Here is a 20,128-nt window from a genome sequence, read left to right as displayed (position 1 = left end):
ATTATTTGAATGCTTTATCTACAAAGATTACTTTTCAAAGTAGGGCAATAACATTTTTTTAAAGATTTTATTTATTTATTCATGAGAGACACAGAGAGAGAGAGAGGCAGAGACACAGGCAGAGGGAGAAGCAGGCTCCCTGTGGGGAGCCCAATGGGGGCTCAATCTCAGGATCCTGGGATCACGCCCTGAGCTGAAGGCAGATCCTCAACCACTGAGCCACCCAGGGGTCCCAGGGCAATAACATTTTCAACAAAGGCTTTTCTTTTCTTTGATACATTTCCCTGTCCCTTCTCTCCCTCTCTTCTGATTGGATTCCCCTAACACATCAGCTTGCTCGGTCTTCGAGCACACTCTGAGTAAGTAAATAATAAAATCTTTGCTTGATCTTTCATGGTCTCCTGGCCTCTCCCCTGTCTCCCCACTTCTCCTCACAAACACATCCAATTATTTTTAAGATTTTTATTTATTTATTCATGACAAACACACACACACACACACACACAGAGGCAGAGACACAGGCAGAAGGAGAAGCAGGCTTCATGCAGGGAGCCCGAAATGGGAGTCCAACCTGGATCCCAGGATCACACCCTGAGCCGAAGGCAGGCGCTCAACCCCTGAGCCACCCAGGCATCCCCAAACACATCCAATTTTGAGGCCACACTCACTGCTCTACTGTTACTCCTCCCTTTCACTTTTCATCATGGGGTTTCTATCCCCAGCACGACACTACAACTTTCTTGATAAAAGTCAGCAATAGCCTTCTGGTCGTCAAATGGTGTGGGTTATGATGAATCTTCACTTTGGACCTCTCAGCAGCACTTAACACTTTTTGGCACTGTATTTCCAAGACTTTCAAGAGTTTCCTCCCTGAAATTCTGTGACACCTCCACCACCACCACAATTTCACATGTGTGAGAACACATTCAGAGTCTCATCTCCCTCCTTGAATCCTCTTAACAGGTCACTCCTAGAATGTTCTTCCTTCTGTCCTCTTGATTCCATCTTCTTATTCTCTTAAGTGTTCTGTCTACCTACTTTCATTCTCTCCTGTGTGTCTCTCACACCCTCTCCATCACCTCAACTGTCAGCAGCACGCCCATGTCACTCCATGAACACACACACACACACACACACACACACACACACACACACTCCTCCTATGCCCTCTGTTCTCCACTTCCACACATTATAATTTTCCAATTTTTCTTCTTTCCTTTAAAGCCAATGTTCTGGAAGAGAGAACTAACACTTGCTGTTTCATCATCACCTTCCCATTCTTCAGCCCAAAGATGAATTTGTTAAAAAGCAAATGAAGCTGTACGTCAGGACTCTTTATTGCAAGACCCCCTACAAGGCTCTGTACATGGGTTTTTTTTTCCAAGCTTTTTTTAAAAAAAAGGTTTTACTTATTTATTTATTTGAAAGAAAGAGTGAGCAAGAGATAGAGAGAGAGCACAGGGAGAGGGAGAAGAGGGAGAATTAGACTTCCCACTGAGCAGAGAGCCTGATGCAGGTCTCAATCCCAGGACCCTGGGATCATGACCTGAGCCAAAGGTAGACACTTGACTGACTGAGCCACCCGGGTGCCCCTCTGTACATGGTTTTAAGTTCATAATTGCATAACTTTTTTGCTATAAAGGAGTCCCCCAAATTGGACAGCTGAAGACCACCCATAATTTGGTTCCACTTATACCTCATTTCATTAAAAACTGGCTTCTAATGTATTAGAACTATTGTGACACAGATCACAACTTCATTCTTTGTTTTAAGATTTTATTTATTCATGAGACACACACACAAAGAGAGAGAGAGAGGGAGAGAGAGAGAGAGAGAGGCAGAGACACAGGCAGAGGGAGAAGCAGGCTCCATGCAGGGAGCCCGACGTGGGACTTGATCCTGGGACTCCAGGATCACTCCCTAGGCTGAAGGCAGTGCTAAGCCACTGAGTCATCGGGGCTGCCCCACAATTTCATTCTTAATCGATAAATCCATATGTAAATCTTAGTCCATTTGACTGCTTTGAGATTTTGTCACAGGGAGTTAATCATCTCTTCTTTCTTAAAGCTGCCCCTCATTTTAACTTCCATCCCTCTCTATATCTTTATATATCAGTTGCATCTCCTCATTATTCTCTCCTCACTTGCCCACCCCCTACACTTAATCAATCATCAGTCCTGTCCAGTGTACCTCTAAAAGCATACCTCTCCTGATTCACTCAACCATCATGCAGACTTGCTCTTGGTTTCTACTCTCATAAGATCCAATCCCTAGAATTATGTCATCTCTCTACTTTCATTTACACCCACCATTAAAATCCTTCAAGGTGGCCCATAGCTTGATGATGAAATCCAAACTTCTCACAATGACATACAAACCCTTCCATAGGATGTTTTCTCCTTTTCTAGCCTCATCTCGAAAAATGGCTCAATAAGTGCTCTAAGCTCCAGCCAGAATATTTGCTGTTCCCAGAAGGCACATCTGTGCTTTGGACCTACTTCTTCCTACATCTAGGAATCATTTCCCATTCTCTTCTGTCCCCCATCCATCATTCAGCTTAAGATGCACAATCTGGAAGGAAAGGAAAAATAAAATAAGATAAAAACAAAGGAGGCAAACCATAAGAGACTCTTAACTCTAGGGAACAAACTAAGGGTTACTAGACAGGAGGTGGGTGGGTGGGGCCAGGTAATTAGGTGATGGGTATTAAAGAGGGCCCATGATATAATGAGCAATGATGAATTATATGCAACTGATGAATCACTAAATTCTATCCTTGAAACTAATAATATACTATATGTTCACTAAATTGAATTTAAACAAAAAATTAAAATAAAAATGAATCATTCCCTGACTACTCTTTTAAATAGAGCTGGTACTACTTATGTATGCTGGAATAACATTCTATTGTCTCTATAACAGTATTTATCAAGGTACATTGTAATTGCTGATTTAGTTGCCTGCTTCCCCTACTAGGAACATTCCTTAAGAACAAGGAATATGCTTAACTTATCCTGTACACTTAGCACCAAATATAATGCTGGGGACTAAGTAGACTCAACAAGTGTTTGTGAAAGAAACAAGTAAATAAATTAATGAATGTTCAATACTCTTTGATGGAATTAGTTTGGGAGTCTTTCTCCTTCTATGTTTTTCTGCCTAAACCTTTTAAGCTTTAATAATAAGTTGAGTATCCCATTCTCTATCTGAAATGAAGTGACTAGTTCGATTCTTTTTGAATATTATATGTTCATGAAATATTTCTTTTCATCAATCTCATCAATATTTATCAGTGCCACATGGTACATGTTTTTAGGGCCTTTGGAGTTCCCAAACTATGAAGAACTAGCCAATGAAAAAATATACCTACCAATCAGGTTCATATCCTCTGTGGTAATCAGCCAAACATCCAAGTTTGAAGAGAATTTAGTCATATGAAAAGAATCAGAGATATCACAAGTGACTGAAATATCCATGGAGGTCTAATTTCAATACCAGTATAAAGATTGGCAATGACTGACAAAGTTAGGGTATTGAAATGAAAACTCTGAAAGCCTGAATTCATGCCCCCACCCTGTTGTTTTTTATCTAGAAATTGAAAAGATAATTCCTTATCCTCCTGCTGTTGACTTCATACCCTCCTACCTTCCACCTAAAGCCTGAAGACTTAAGGCACCCTTAAAAGCATCACATACAGGAGATGTCACAGGGTAAGAAGTGATGGAGGGATGGGGAAAAGAAAAGAAATGACACATTTGATCAGACCAGGATATCAACAAGCATATATATTGTAAATAGGAAAAAATATCTAGGGTAAGGTCTATTTGAATCATCCTCCAAAATGAAGCAGATAGTTGGTGGATATTCTCCTCCTTCTCTACCCCTATGAAGTGAAGTGATCATGACTATGAAGATTCATGGGAGAGAGGATTTAGGAGTTTTTTCCTCTCTAATGTTGACTTTCTCATTCTTTTTTCCTTCAGAGGGTGCCATTAGCTCATGAAGAAACTATTTCTAAATAGCACATATTAGTCCATTTGAATCCAGAGAAAAAAGGAAAAGAAACAAGCAACCATGCACTAGGACTTACTCTACATTCTTCTAGGTCCTGGACTCAAAGGGTAAAATTAAGGGCACTTTAATTTTCTTCCAGCTTAACTCCTCTAATTAACTCGAATAGAAAAAGTAGCCAAGAATTCAGGAGTAGCCCTCTGATCTAGAGTAAATATTATGCATTTTGACAAAATTCTACTAAACAAATAGTTCTGCATATATTCATTCATTCTTTCAACAAATATTTACAGAATGCTTATCATAAACCCAGCTCTGTCCTAGGTACTGAAAATACAGAAATAGGCAAACCATACAAAAATAATGCAGAGAAGGGGATGGAGAGTGCTGAGCAGAGTTGTTGGTTATGGAAGGCCTCAGTGAAAGAATGACATTTGACTAAGACTGGAAGGAGATGTGGGGATGTGTCATGGGAATATTTGGGAAAAGAGGCAATGAGCCATGGTGGCATGTGGGAGATGAACTTGCCAAGGAAAGAGAACAATAAGTGTCAAGCTGAGAAAGAAAAATTTTAGAACAACTGGGGTTTTAGAGGTACAAGGATGTGAGTCAGTTGGCTAGATACCAATGAATGAAGGATGAAATAAGAGAAGTCCAGAGAGCTGAGTTAAGGGTAAATCGTGTAGGGCCTTGCAACCAGAGGCAGGCAGTAGCTCTTGGCTCTGGCAAGATGGAAAAAAGGGTTTCCAGCAGACAAGAGGCATGACTTTACCTGAGTATTAAAGAGTGTGGGTAGGTTTTATGTACACATGCTAAGAGTATATTTTCAGCAATATATGTGTTCCTCTAAGAAATCTGAAGTTACATTAATTAGAGGATAGCTATTTTAATTAAATCATTTCATTATGGAGAAATCATTGTAAAGCTCAGAAAATGGGATACTCCAAGAACAAATGTTCAGGTTTGTTTTTTTTTTAATGACAAATGGGGAATCTACATATTAACTTGAAAAATGTATGAGACAATTGAGATTACTTGAATATTGACTGGATACTGGTGATATTAAAGAATTATTCATTTTTGGCTTAACATTTTTTAAAAGTTTTTAAATGTCCACAGATTAAATGATGAAATAAATAACTTGGATTTTCCTCAAAATAATGAAGGTGGTAGGAGTGGAAGATTGGGTAAGGGAATTAAATGAAATAAGATGAGCGACGGGTTAATTGTAGAAGCTGAGTTAATTGTAGAAGCTGGTACACAGGGGTTAGTTTTGTTATTGTCTTTGCTTTTATACTTGTTTAGAAATTTCCATAGTATAAATTTCAAAGACAGAATTATTGGATCATTTTATATAAAGAAGAATGACCTAGTTCAAAAGAAATACATGTTGGACACTTGAAAATTGATGTAAAAAACAATGGTGTTTAAAGGAAATCTTCATCCATTCATATCCATGATTATCAAATCTTCTTATGTCTATTTTTTTAAGATTTTATTTATTTTAGAGAGAGGCGTGCGGTTGGGGGGAGGAGCAGAGGGAGAGGGACAAGCAGACTCCATGGTGAGCACAGAACCCAATGAGGGACTTGATCCCAGGACCCTGAGATCATGACCTGAACCAAAATTAAGAGTCATAAGATTAACCATCTGAGCCATGCAGGTGCCTCCTTATGCCTATTTTAAGGTGTTCAGTGTGGTATCGTGGACAGAGCATGGGTTGGGAGAAGAGAAGTAGGCGCAGCAGCTTCCTCTTTGCCATTAACTGACTTTGCAGCCCTGATCTAGTGACACAAGGACCATGGAGTTCTGTTTCTCTTCTAAAATAATAATAAAGGACTTAGATTAGATGCTGACAAGGTTTCTTCTGACTCTAAGACATAATCTTTGGGATGGTTGATTTGCATTAATTTCAATTTTAGTGACTGCCTTAGAGCAAACATATGTTACCAAAGAATGAAATCCAACAGAACTGTGCTAGAATCCTGAGAGATCCAAAGTCTGCCTGAGAATTAGGTGGTTCCATTATTTAAATTCCAGATTCTACTTACAACAAAGCCAACTAATTAAATGTAGAGAATAATTCTTTTTTAGTGGGGGAAGGGGGAGTTTCTGAATACTTTTTCTGTAAAGGGCCAGATAGAAAATTGCTTTGGCTTTGCTGCCCATAAGGTCTCTGTTGGAACTTCTTAACTTTGCTGTTATTATGCAAAAGCAGCCATATGGAATGCATAAATGAATCCAAGACACTTTATTTACCAAACAGGCAACAGGCAGCATTTGGGCCACAGGCTATAGTTTGCTGATCCTGGCTATTTAGTATAATCAGATATTAATATATCTTAATATAATCAGATAATAATAAGGAGATAGTAAGTCAGATTCATCTGTTTCATGCTTTCTTAATTCTCATTTTCTCTGTAACCCATTGGTAATGGTGAGTAACAATGTGATCCAGTGCTATCTATTTTTATATCCTAATTCTGGTCTCATCCCATCATCTCCACTGCTTCCACTCTAGTGCAAACCCCAACGTCTTGTGCTTAGATTACAGGCATAACTTCTTTTATTGTGCTTTATTTTATTGCACTTGGCAGATGTTGTGATTTTTACAAATTAAAGGTTTGTTGACAACCCTGCATCAAACAAGTCTACTGGTACTGTTTTTCCAATAGCATTTACTCACTTTGTGTCTTGGTCACATTTTGGTAATTCTTGCAATACTTCAAATGTTTCTATTATTATTACATTTGTCAGGGTGATCAGTAATCAGTGGTTGTGACTCACTGGAAGCTCAGATGACTGTTGGCCTTTTTTAGCAATGAGGTACTTTTAAATTAAGGCTGTACATTGTTTTTCAGACATAATGCTATTGTACACTTAAGAGACAACAGTATAGTATAAATATAACTTTTATATGCACCAGGAAGCCAAAACACTTATTTGACTTGCTCACTTTATGGTGGTGGGCTGGAACGGAGCCCACAATATCTCTGAATCCATGCTGTCTTTGCAATCTCTAGTTATGCCTGTACTACAATATTTTTCTTTCTTTCTTTTTTTTTTTTTGCCCTGTTGTAATCTGCTCTCTGCACACTAGCCTGATGGATCTTTCTTTCTTTCTTTTTTAAAGATTTTACTTATTTATTTTGAAAGAGGAGAGGCAGAGGCAGAGGGAAAGAGAATCTCCAGCAGATTCTACACTGAGTGGGGTTGATCTCATAACCCTGAGATCATGACCTGAGCCGGAATCGAGAGTCAGATGCTTTCTGGATTGAGGCACTTGGTGCCCCTACCAGAGAGATCTTTTAAAAAAGAAATTCAGATCTTATCAATGTCATGCTTAAAACTTTCCTCTGAAACCCTGAAACCTCTGTCCACCTTCAGTTGCCTCTGAAACCACTTCCCGTAGCTTCCAAAGCTCCCATGACTTTCAGAACTACATCCTCCATTACTCCTCCTCTGTGCTCAATGCTGCAAGCATTTTTTCTCTCTTGAGCATGGTAAGCTCATTCCTATCTCAGGATGTCTGTATTTACCATCCTCTCTGCCTGGAATGCCTATTTCACAGATTATCATGAGGCTGCTTCTAACTCAACATTTATGTCTCACTTTAAAGATTCCCTCCTCGGGGCCCCTGGGTGGCTCAGTTGGTTAAGTGTCTGACTTTGACTCAGGTCATGATTCTCAGGTCCTGGGATTGAGCCCCAAATGGGTTCCCTGCTCAGTGAAGAGTCCGCTTCTCCCTGTCCCTCTGCTCCTCCTCCCACTCATGCTCTCTCTCTCTCTCTCAAATAAAGTCTTTTAAAAAAATTCCCTCCACAAAGAGGCCTTCTCTGAGCACTATACCCTCCCCTTCATCATTTCACAAACTATCACACCTTTCTATTTCTTCCTAAAACTTACCACCATTACTTATGTATCTGCCTTCACACTATTAATCTCACTATATTGTGAGTTCTTTAAGCATGGCAATTATATTTTATGCACTCATGTCTCCCCAGCCCTTAAAAAAGTGCTTGTCATACAAGAGACACTCAATAAGTAACTGCTGAATAAATGAATAAATCATCTCTCAATATTTTGCATTTTTAAAGGACCATCTTATTCCTTAAAATGGAATCATTCTACACTTATATTAGTTAGAGTTGCCAAACTATTGTAAAAAAAAAAAATGATACTCAATGGTATGAAGGTTCTCACACAGCAAGAGTATACGTTTGCTCTCATGGCAATACGAGGCAGATGGATAGGTTTGCAGCCCCTTTATCTAGTCATTCAGGAATCCAGGCTAGTAGAGGCTCGGCCGTCTAAAGTAGGTGACTCCCTAGTTTGTCCCAAGGCATTTTTAAGTCTAGCCACATTGAAGATTAAAAAATTATGAAAAAAAATCCAGTTGCTATTTGGGATAATCAACTTTGAGGTACGTATCATCCCAGCTTGCATTTCATTGGCTTACCCTCAGTCACATTGACTGCACCTGGATGCAGGGATTCAGGGAAATACTGAGGTTGCCTGGGCTGACTCTTCTCAGTGACAACTACTCAATTGGACTACGAGATTGGACTAGATCAATTGCACTGGGAGCACATATTTTTGTTAGATAGCTTACCCTCTCTGCCAGAGCACCCATTCCTAAACTACAGCACTGCCACATTCAGCTGCCAGCCAGCTTTAAATGTGGGAGCTATAGAGCTAATGCCACAGAATAAATACACCCATATAAGTGATTTTCAGAAAGTCTACAGCAATTCACACTTAATAAAATCAAAATTGTCTGATATAAATCTTTATCTTAACTACTAAGACTTATATTTTTGCCCTTTTTGTACCTAAACCCAGGACTTCCTACATCGTATCAATCATGCCTCACCGGACTTTTGCCTAAAATCCCTTCACTATTATGTCCCAGACCCCCAATTTTTTTGCCATGTTTCATTTTTTTTCTCTGACCAGCTAAGAAGACATTCATATGATTCAAAAGGTTCCTTCCTCATCCCACTTCCCTGGTGTGCTTTCCTAAAACCTCCCCAAGATTTAATCTGGAAAAGTCACGATTTGTACTTGAGATATTCACAGAATAACTATTATATATGTATATAAATCACCAAGATATTTTTTGAAAGTCTACTTCTGAGTATTGGGAAAAATCTATAATTTCTATGTCATTCCTTTTACTATCTACATTTTTCATCCTCTGCATATATTTTTAAGCAAAAATAAAATAAAAGTAAACTTCCAATCAACTTAAAGTCCTGTGTACTTCCCCTTATGCAATTCCCAATGTCTCATTTGAGTTTGTCCTGTTTTTGCTATATTTTCAAAGAAACTTCATTTCTTGAAAGAGAGGCAAGTAGCTTCTGAAAAACCTGCATATTGCATCCTTTCCTTTAATGATGTAACATGTTTGCCTGGTAAAGAGTTTTAATATAAATATATAGATTTTTATAGCTACAAATCCAACATAGAATGGGATAGTGAACAAGATTTTAGTTTGTCTCATTATGTCACTGCTAAAATTTTATCCACAAACAATTCAGCAACCCTCATGTTAAGTAGCAATTTCTACCTCCTTCCTTTAGTTTTTTCAGAACTGCAAAGAGAAGAAGCAAGACTGAAAAAGTTTAGTTATCTTTTTCCTTTCCCTTCAGTTAAGGGATCATGGCTATTCCCAAACATCAGACAACAGAGAGGAAGAAAAAGCCAAAGAATAAAAAAAAAAAAAAAAAATTCCAACAAATGAACAATGGCCTTCAAATGATGGAAAATTCACATCACGTGGCACTTGATGTCACACAGATCTTCAAGCTGAACAACTAATTAGTGAACCACTAGAAGCTATTTCTCTCTGTCCCTTCCTGGGCCCTATAAACAGTAGGCAAGTGAGTCCCCTAATTCAAAACTGCGTTGATCTTCATTCATCCTCCAAATATAGGCCTTCGGGAGGAGGGGCCAGGTGGCGGAAGAGGAGGGTCCCCAAGTCACCTGTCCCCACCAAATTACCTAGAAATTCGGCCTGAGAATTAAAGAGAGAACACCTGGAATGCTACAGTGAGAAGAGTTTGCGCTTCTATCAAGGTAGGAAGACGGGGAAAAAGAAATAAAGACACAAAAGGCATCCAAGGGGGAGGGGCCCGCGAGGAGCCGGGCTGAGGCCGGGGCGGGTGTCCCCAGGACAGGAGAGCCCGGTCCCGGAGGAGCAGGAGCTGCACCGACCTTCCCGGGCGGAAAGGGGCTCGCGGGGAGGTGGAGCAGGACCCAGGAGGGCGGGGATGCCCTGGGCTCCCGGGGACCCTAACAGACACCTGCGCCCGGGAGAGTGCGCCGAGCTCCCTAAGGGCTGCAGCGCGCACGGCGGGACCCGGAGCAGCTCGGGGGTGCTCGGGGGCGGCTCCGCGAAGGGGGCTGCGGGGCGGGAGCGCGAATCCAACAGAGCAGGCCCGGGAGCCCAGGGCGCCGGGACACAGTCCAGGATCCGGCCTCCCCCGGGACAGGCAGATGCCGGGAGGGCCCAGGACAGCGAGGACGCTCCTGCCCCAGCTGAGCAGATCAGCGGCCCCGCCCCAGAGCCTCCAGGCCCTGCAGACCGAGAGCTCCGGAGTTACTGCGGGGGCTGAATCCAGGGCTCCAGAGCTGCCGCAGCCACTGGGGCTGTTGCTCCTGGGGCCTCACGGGGTAAACAACCCCCACTGAGCCCTGCACCAGGCAGGGGGCAGAGCAGGTCCCCCAAGTGCTAACACCTGAAAATCAGCACAACAGGCCCCACCCCCAGAACACCAGCTAGACGGACAGTTTCAGGGGAAGTCAAGGGACAAAAAGTATACAGAATCAGAAGATACTCCCCCGTGGTTCTTTTTTGTTGTTGTTGTTGTTGTTGTTGTTGTTGTTGTTGTTTTGTTTTGCTTTTGTGATTGCTTTCCTTCCCCCACCCTTTTTTTCCTTTCTTTCTTTTTCTTTCTCTTTTTCTTCTTTTTTTTCTTCCTTTTTTATTTCTCTTTCTCTTTTCTTTCCTTCTTTCTCTCCTCTCTTTTTCTCCTTTTCCCAATACAACTTGCTTTTGGCCACTCTGCACTGAGCAAAATGACTAGAAGGAAAACCTCACCTCAAAAGAAAGAATCAGAAACAGTCCTTTCTTCCACAGAGTTACAAAATCTGGATTACAATTCAATGTCAGAAAGCCAACTCAGAAGCACTATTATACAGCTACTGGTGGCTCTAGAAAAAAGCATAAAGGACTCAAGAGACTTCATGACTGCAGAATTTAGAGTTAATCAGGCAGAAATTAAAAATCAATAGAATGAGATGCAATCCAAACTAGAAGTCCTAACAACGAGGGTTAACAAGGTGGAAGAAAGAGTGAGTGACATAGAAGACAAGTTGATGGCAAAGAGGGAAACTGAGGAAAAAAGACAAACAATTAAAAGACCATGAAGATAGATTAAGGGAAATAAACGACAGCCTGAGGAAGAAAAACCTACGTTTAATTGGGGTTCCCAAGGGTGCCGAAAGGGACAGAGGGCCAGAATATGTATTTGAACAAATTCTAGTTGAAAATTTTCCTAATCTGGAAAGGGAAACAGGCATTCTGATCCAGGAAATAGAGAGATCCCCCCTAAAATCAATAAAAACCGTTCAACACCTCGACATTTAATAGTGAAGCTTGCAAATTCCAAAGATAAAGAGAAGATCCTTAAAGCAGCAAGAGACAAGAAATCCCTGACTTTTATGGGGAGGAGTATTAGGGTAACAGCAGACCTCTCCACAGAGACCTGGCAGGCCAGAAAGGGCTGGCAGGATATATTCAGGGTCCTCAATGAGAAGAACATGCAACCAAGAATACTTTATCCAGCAAGGCTCTCATTCAAAATGAAGGAGAGATAAAGAGCTTCCAAGACAGGCAGCAACTGAAAGAATATGTGACCTCCAAACCAACTCTGCAAGAAATTTTAAGGGGGGACTCTTAAAATTCCCCTTTAAGAAGAAGTTCAGTGGAACAATCCACAAAAACAAGGACTGAATAGATATCATGATGACACTAAACTCATATCTCTCAATAGTAACTCTGAACGTGAACGGGCTTAAAGACCCCATCAAAAGCTGCAGGGTTTCAGACTGGATAAAAAAGCAGGACCCATCTATTTGCTGTCTACAAGAGACTCATTTTAGACAGAAGGACACCTACAGCCTGAAAATAAAAGGTTGGAGAACCATTTACCATTCGAATGGTCCTCAAAAGAAAGCAGGGGTAGCCATCCTTATATCAGATAAACTAAAGACTGTAGTGAGAGATGAAGAGGGACACTATATCATACTTAAAGGATCTATCCAACAAGAGGACTTAACAATTCTCAATATATATGCCCCGAATGTGGGAGCTGCCAAATATATAAATCGATTAATAACCAAAGTGAAGAAATACTTAGATAATAATACACTTATACTTGGTGACTTCAATCTAGATCTTTCTACCCTCAAATAGGTCTTCTATGCACAACATCTCCAAAGAAACGAGAGCTTTAAATGATACACTGGACCAGATGGATTTCACAGATATCTACACAACTTTACATCCAAACTCTACTGAATACACATTCTTCTCAAGTGCACATGGAACTTTCTCCAGAATAGACCACATATTGGGTCACAAATCGGGTCTGAACCGATACCAAAAGATTGGGATCGTTCCCTGCATATTCTCAGACCATAATGCCTTGAAATTAGAACTAAATCACAACAAGAAGTTTGGAAGGACCTCAAACACGTGGAAGTTAAGGACCATCCTGCTAAAGATGAAAGGGTCAACCAGGAAATTAAGGAAGAATTAAAAAGATTCTTGGAAACTAATGAGAATGAAGATACAACCGTTCAAAATCTTTGGGATGCAGCAAAAGCAGTCCTAAGGGGGGAATACATTCAAAAACTGGAAAGAACTCAAATACAAAAGCTAACCTTACACATAAAGGAGCTAGAGACAAAACAGCAAATAGATCCTACACCCAGGAGAAGAAGAGAGTTAATTAAGATTCGAGCAGAACTCAACGAAATCGAGACCAGAAGACCTGTGGAACAGATCAACAGAACCAGGAGTTGGTTCTTTGAAAGAATTAATAAGATAGATAAACCATTAGCCAGCTTTATTAAAAAGAAGAGAGAGAACACTCAAATTAATAAAATCATGAATGAGAAAGGAGAGATCACTACCAACACCAAGGAAATACAAACGATTTTAAAGACATATTATGAACAGCTATACGCCAATAAATTAGGCAATCTAGAAGAAATGGACGCATTCCTGGAAAGCCACAAACTACCAAAACTGGAACAGGAAGAAATAGAAAACCTGAACAGGCCAATAACTAGGGAGGAAATTGAAGCAGTCATCAAAAACCTCCCAAGACACAAGTGTCCAGGGCCAGATGGCTTCCCAGGTGAATTTTATCAATGTTTAAAGAAGAAACCATACCTATTCTCCTAAAGCTGTTTGGAAAGATAGAAAGAGATGGAGTACTTCCAAATTCGTTCTATGAGGCCAGCATCACCTTAATTCCAAAACCAGACAAAGACCCCACCAAAAAGGAGAATTACAGACCAATATCCCTGATGAACATGGATGCAAAAATTCTCAACAAGATACTGGCCAATAGGATCCAAGAGTACATTAAGAAAATTATTCACCATGACCAAGTAGGATTTATCCCCGGGACACAAGGCTGGATCAACACCCGTAAAACAATCAATGTGATTCATCATATCAACAAGAGAAAAACCAAGAACCAGATGATCCTCTCATTAGATGCAGAGAAAGCATTTGACAAAATACAGCATCCATTCCTGATCAAAACTCTTCAGAGTGTAGGGATAGAGGGAACATTCCTCAACATCTTAAAAGCCATCTACGAAAAGCCCACAGCAAATATTCTCAGTGGGGAAGCACTAGGAGCCTTTCCCCTAAGATCAGGAACAAGACAGGGATGTCCACTCTCACCACTGCTATTCAACATAGTACTGGAAGTCCTAGCCTCAGCAATCAGACAACAAAAAGACATTAAAGGCATTCAAATTGGCAAAGAAGAAGTCAAACTCTCCCTCTTCGCTGATGACATGATACTCTACATAGAAAACCCAAAAGTCTCCACCCCAAGATTGCTAGAACTCATACAGCAATTCGGCAATGTGGCAGGATACAAAATCAATGCCCAGAAATCAGTGGCATTTCTATACACTAACAATGAGACTGAAGAAAGAGAAATTAAGTAGTCAATCCCATTTACAATTGCACCCAAATGCATAAGATACCTAGGAATAAACCTCACCAAAGAGGTAAAGGATCTATATCCTAAAAACTATAGAACACTTCTGAAAGACATCGAGGAAGACACAAAGAGATGGAAAAATATTCCATGCTCATGGATTGGCAGAATTAATATTGTGAAAATGTCAATGTTACCCAGGGCAATATACACGTTTAATGCAATCCCTATCAAAATACCATGGACTTTCTTCAGAGAGTTAGAACAAATTATTTTAAGATTTGTGTGGAATCAGAAAAGACCCCGAATAGCCAGGGGAATTTTAAAAAAGAAAACCATATCTGGGGGCATCACAATGCCAGATTTCAGGTTGTACTACAAAGCTGTGGTCATCAAGACAGTGTGGTACTGGCACAAAAACAGACACATAGATCAATGGAACAGAATAGAGAACCCAGAAGTGGACCCTCAACTTTATGGTCAACTAATATTTGATAAAGGAGGAAAGACTATCCACTGGAAGAAAGACAGTCTCTTCAATAAATGGTGCTGGGAAAATTGGACATCCACATGCAGAAGAATGAAACTAGACCACTCTCTTGCACCATACACAAAGATAAACTCAAAATGGATGAAAGATCTAAATGTGAGGCAAGATTCCATCAAAATCCTAGAGAAGAACACAGGCAACACCCTTTTTGAACTCGGCCACAGTAACTTCTTGCAAGATACATCCACGAAGGCAAAAGAAACAAAAGCAAAAATGAACTATTGGGACTTCATCAAGATAAGAAGCTTTTGCACAGCAAAGGGTACAGTCAACAAAACTCAAAGACAACCTACAGAATGGGAGAAGATATTTGCAAATGACGTATCAGATAAAGGGCTAGTTTCCAAGATCTATAAAGAACGTATTAAACTCAACACCAAAGAAACCAACAATCCAATCATGAAATGGGCAAAAGACATGAACAGAAATCTCACAGAGGAAGACATAGACACGGCCAACATGCATATGAGAAAATGCTCTGCATCACTTACCATCAGGGAAATACAAATCAAAACCACAATGAGATACCACCTCACACCAGTGAGAATGGGGCAAATTAACAAGGCAGGAAACAACAAATGTTGGAGAGGATGCGGAGAAAAGGGAACCCTCTTACACCGTTGGTGGGAATGGGCACTGGGGGTTATTCTGTATGTTGGTAAATTGAACACCAATTAAAAAAAAAAGAAGAAGAAGAAAAAAAAACACAATGAGATACCACCTCACACCAGTGAGAATGGGGAAAATTAACAAGGCAGGAAACCACAAATGTTGGAGAGGATGCGGAGAAAAGGGAACCCTCTTACACCGTTGGTGGGAATGTGAACTGGTGCAGCCACTCTGGAAAACTGTGTGGAGGTTCCTCAAACAGTTAAAAATAGACCTGCCCTACGACCCAGCAATTGCACTGTTGGGGATTTACCCCAAAGATACAGATGCAATGAAACGCCGGGACACCTGCACCCCGATGTTTATAGCAGCAATGTCCACAATAGCCACACTGTGGAAGGAGCCTCGGTGTCCATTGAAAGATGAATGGATAAAGAAGATGTGGTCTATGTATACAATGGAATATTCCTCAGCCATTAGAAATGACAAATACCCACCATTTGCTTCAACGTGGATGGAACTGGAGGGTATTATGCTGAGTGAAGTAAGTCAGTAGGAGAAGGACAAACATTATATGTTCTCATTCATTTGGGGAATATAAATAATAGTGAAAGGGAATATAAGGGAAGGGAGAAGAAATGTGTGGGAAATATCAGAAAGGGAGACAGAACATAAAGACTCCTAACTCTGTAAACGAACTAGGGGTGGTAGAAGGGGAGGAGGGCGGGGGTTGGGAGTGAATGGGTGACGGGCACTAGGAGTTATTCTGTATGTTGGTAAATTGAACACCAATAAAAAATAAATTAAAAAAAATATAGGCCTTCGTTGACTTCCAAAAATGAAATCTCAATGTGTAAACAAAAGTGAAATGTCCTTCTGATGTTGCTATAATGACCCACAGGGACTTTGATTCCTTTGAGCAATTCACACCCACATAGTATAGAACCCCTTCCACACTTAAGTGCCATGGAGGCAAAAGTGCTGCTATCGCCCACTCCTTAACCTCCCTACAAACACAGCTCTCCAAACCAAGCCAAAATCCTTCCACCCAGAATTCTTACACACTCACGTGCGCACACACACACATGCATGTCATTTGCGCATTCTATTATGAGCCTGATTTAAGAATTTGATATTTGTTTTTACATTACAGCTTACGTCCCCAGAATTGTTCTACTCTGTATTCGTTCAATCAATTCTAATTTTTCCAGATCATTTAAATCCTTTCTATTGTCTTGCTTTTGATGAATAACAATTGTTCCATATGTACTGCCATAGTTTAGTAACCAAACGTAGAAGTTCTTTACTGTCAAAAACGTTTCAACTTTTTAGCCTTTGGGTGGTGGCATGGCATGGAATGCTCCAGTGCACTGACTGCATTTGGAATTCGCAGTCATATTTAAACATGTCTACCTAAAAGTGACAGGGACAATAATATTTTCTAATGAAATCAGACTTCCTACACTGATTTCTTTGTTTTCTTTTCCCGGCAATGAAACATCATCACTGTGTGGTTACACGAGTGGAACTGTACTTTGAGAATTTCTAGGCAAATTAGAAGAGGTACTAGCTCATGTGCACACATGGGCAGAAACACACCACACAGACTTATAATGAGGTAAGCATGTCATAGGAGCAGATAAGAGGGAGTTAAATGACTGTAGAGAGGAAATATTGATTACAGTTGACTAAGCCAATACAAAGTGTGGGCACTCACCTTAGAACCAAGTTAAACTTCGTTGTAAACAATCATGCCTTCCTGGAGTGCCTTCACTGATATTCCTATTTTCTTTCTCACTTATACCTTATTACATGTACCTACACGTACACATTTCCTTTCATCCATGATCTGCACATCTGTTTGCCCAGTGGTAATTGATTTAACTACTACTAAACTAGGATAGTTGTACATCTAATTTTCAGGTGTTTATTGCAACCACACTATTAGATAGCTATTTTCCTAGTTTAGTGATGACGATAAAGACACAGGACTCCTGTGAATTGGGTGTGGCTCTACCTCTACCTAAGCCACAGCTCCTAGCAACCAGCCCCTCTTGTTTGGCTACAGCTCTCATCATGTTCTAGTGACAATTCCTTCTAGTTGCCCCTGCAAACCTAAAGGAGGTATGGGACCTTCTGAGCTTTGGTAGTCCTAGAAACTTCCTCATTGCTTATCGAATCTCTTAACCCTGCCTGTTCCTCTTTGTTAATAAATAGCCCCTTCATTAAACTCTCTCATTAACCAAGTCAAAGAACCAAAGACTTATTCAACAGCATGAAGGTAAACACTAAGAAAGATGATACAATCAACTAAAAGCTGGGTAGAGAAGATAAGAGAGGAAGGAGGGGAAAAGAGCAAATACCCTAATTTTATCATCGATTCCTGTAAAGGGTTAATGGAGATCATCTAAAACCAAGCATTAAAGCTTTTTTATAAAGTTAGAGTTGCAATTAATGATAATTTCTCAAGCAAAACCAAAAACACACATATACAACACAGTCTGAACAAACAGGCCAGGCAGTGAAACAAGTTTTTAAAACAGAAAGAATAATTTCATAAGACAAAAATGAGACCAAATGTATTTGTCATATGACAATGTACTGAACTTGCCGGCATGAAAAATGTTTACACTGAAGCTCTCTGTTGGCCCCCCAAAATCACCAGCCTGGGTTCAGGGATGAGGAAGGGGACTTTAACCATTAATGAGAAGTGCAAAGTCCCATTGCAAATCAGGTAGAGACAGGGGAAGAGTTAGGACTGCTGCTCCATCAATCCACCACATAACTCATTCACCAAATCACTTTCCAAAAGAAGTAACAATCTACCCTTCCCTCAACAACGGGTCAGAATTGATTTCACTGCAGATGGTGTTTCGTTTTCTTTGGGTTTTGTTTGTTGTCTTTTGCAGGTTTGTTTTTGCAATCTTGTTCATTTTTGTTTTGCACTTTTATTGTAAGGCATATTTCAAAGAATTTTCTGTTTTCATTGATTTCTGAATAGTAATCTATGCCTATCTATACTATTAAGTTCTCTTATTGAGTAGTTTTTCAAAATTGATTTTCTGAGCATATGGTCTATTATCAAAGAATAATTTTACACCTCCTTTCTAATTTTTTAAAATCTCAAGTCCAGTGGTTTATGCTCTAGTCCAATTGTGTAAGTTAATATTCCCCAGAACATCATTATTAATAGTGATGTTAATGGAGATACTTGCTTTATTGCTGACTTTAATGAGAATGTTTCTAATGCATCTTAATTAAGAACTTGCTGGTTTGGGGACAAGAAGGATATATTTTATTATCTTAAGAGCTTTAACAACTTTTCGTACCTTGTAATCCAATTGTTCCTAAGGTATAGGGCTATAACATGTTTTAGAATCATTCATGGATAACTCTTAGGAAAAATAATCTGAAAATAATTCGCTTCTTGAAATCAACCCTCAGAAATTAATCTCAACTGTACAAAAAAATCATATACAAAGATTTTTAGCACTATGTAAGTTGTAGTATGACAACCTAGTGCCATAAGCTGAAAGTATGATTCAGGAAACCAGTGGTTAATGAAGCCACCAACTAGAGGTAATACGGCAGTCATTAAGACATATATTTAAGAAAAATGTAATAGCATTAATAAATTAAAAATATAAGCTACCTGTTAAGCCTAAGTATGCAAAAGTGCATACTTTAAAAAATATTCACAGAAAAATACAACACGAGCAATTTTGTAGTTTTAAACAATAGAACTGTGTTTAATCTTTTTTCTACTTTTCTGTATTTTGAAACTTCAGTGAGAATGTACTGTTTTTATAATAGAAAATAAATAGCAAAATTTATTGAACGGCAGGGAACTTGATATCAACAAGGAGGCCAAGGATGACCTCCACCCCAACATCCTGAAATCACATTGATTTTAAATTAAGCAAAAGAAGTGCAGCCAATTGTTTGACAAATGGTATATTCAGTCAATGCAGTCAGTTAATTAGTTGGACTGATTTTTTTTTTTCAAAATTAGTCGGTACGAAGAGCTGCCATAGAATTAAGCCTACTGACTAGATATTTTGGCTTTTCACATGCTCAGCTGCAGGACAAGACTACAGAGGAGGTGATTCTTTTACATCAGAAACCAGAGCAACAGTTACAGCGAGTGCCTGGTCATGTCCATTTGGTCGTATGGGGAAGAGCGATGTCAGGTGTGTATGTTTACACTTTTCTTCCTCAAATGCATAAATATACTTCTATTTATTCAAATTCTTCTTCCTCTCCCACCCCTTACACTTTAAGTATCTAATGTAAGCTTTGTATTTTTGCCTTTTTACCTAGTTGTATTTATCCTTGATGGGCACTGTACTGTGGTAAGGGAAACTGAGACATCAAGAAGACTTATCTTGAAACTTACCTAAAGAGGATGCTCCAAGTCTCATCCATGGTTACTGTTGCTCTAACTTCAGAGTTCCAGGTAGAGGCAGTGGCAGGATTTTTGTCTGTATCCATCTCTTACATTGCATTTGAGTCCATTCCTTTTTCTTAAATTCTCTCTGGTTTTTATTCCCTTTATAACAGTTGCACCTATACAATGAAGATCATTCCATTTAAAAATGTTTAAAAATAGTTATTCAATCAAGATGGCTTGCTCAATGGTCTGTCACTTATCAGTTTTGTGTCTGTCATTCTTGTTCTTTATACCAAAATCTTCAAAGAATTCTCCTGA

The 20,128-nt window shown here is 39.7% G+C and overlaps 1 long non-coding RNA gene across 1 annotated transcript; it reads right to left on the bottom strand.

The window, feature by feature from the left end:
* Positions 1 to 1,796: 1,796 nt before the first annotated feature.
* LOC144284050 (uncharacterized) lies at positions 1,797 to 19,981 on the bottom strand. The gene is made up of 3 exons (XR_013352520.1): positions 19,817 to 19,981; positions 3,371 to 3,388; positions 1,797 to 2,571 (listed from the first exon to the last, which is right to left on the bottom strand). It is a non-coding gene; the product is annotated as an uncharacterized LOC144284050 (long non-coding RNA).
* Positions 19,982 to 20,128: the final 147 nt, after the last annotated feature.

This window comes from Canis aureus, chromosome 15 (assembly GCF_053574225.1).
Source record: "Canis aureus isolate CA01 chromosome 15, VMU_Caureus_v.1.0, whole genome shotgun sequence".
Classification (NCBI taxonomy): Eukaryota; Metazoa; Chordata; class Mammalia; order Carnivora; family Canidae; genus Canis; species Canis aureus.
This window is presented reverse-complemented; position numbering and strand designations above follow the sequence as displayed.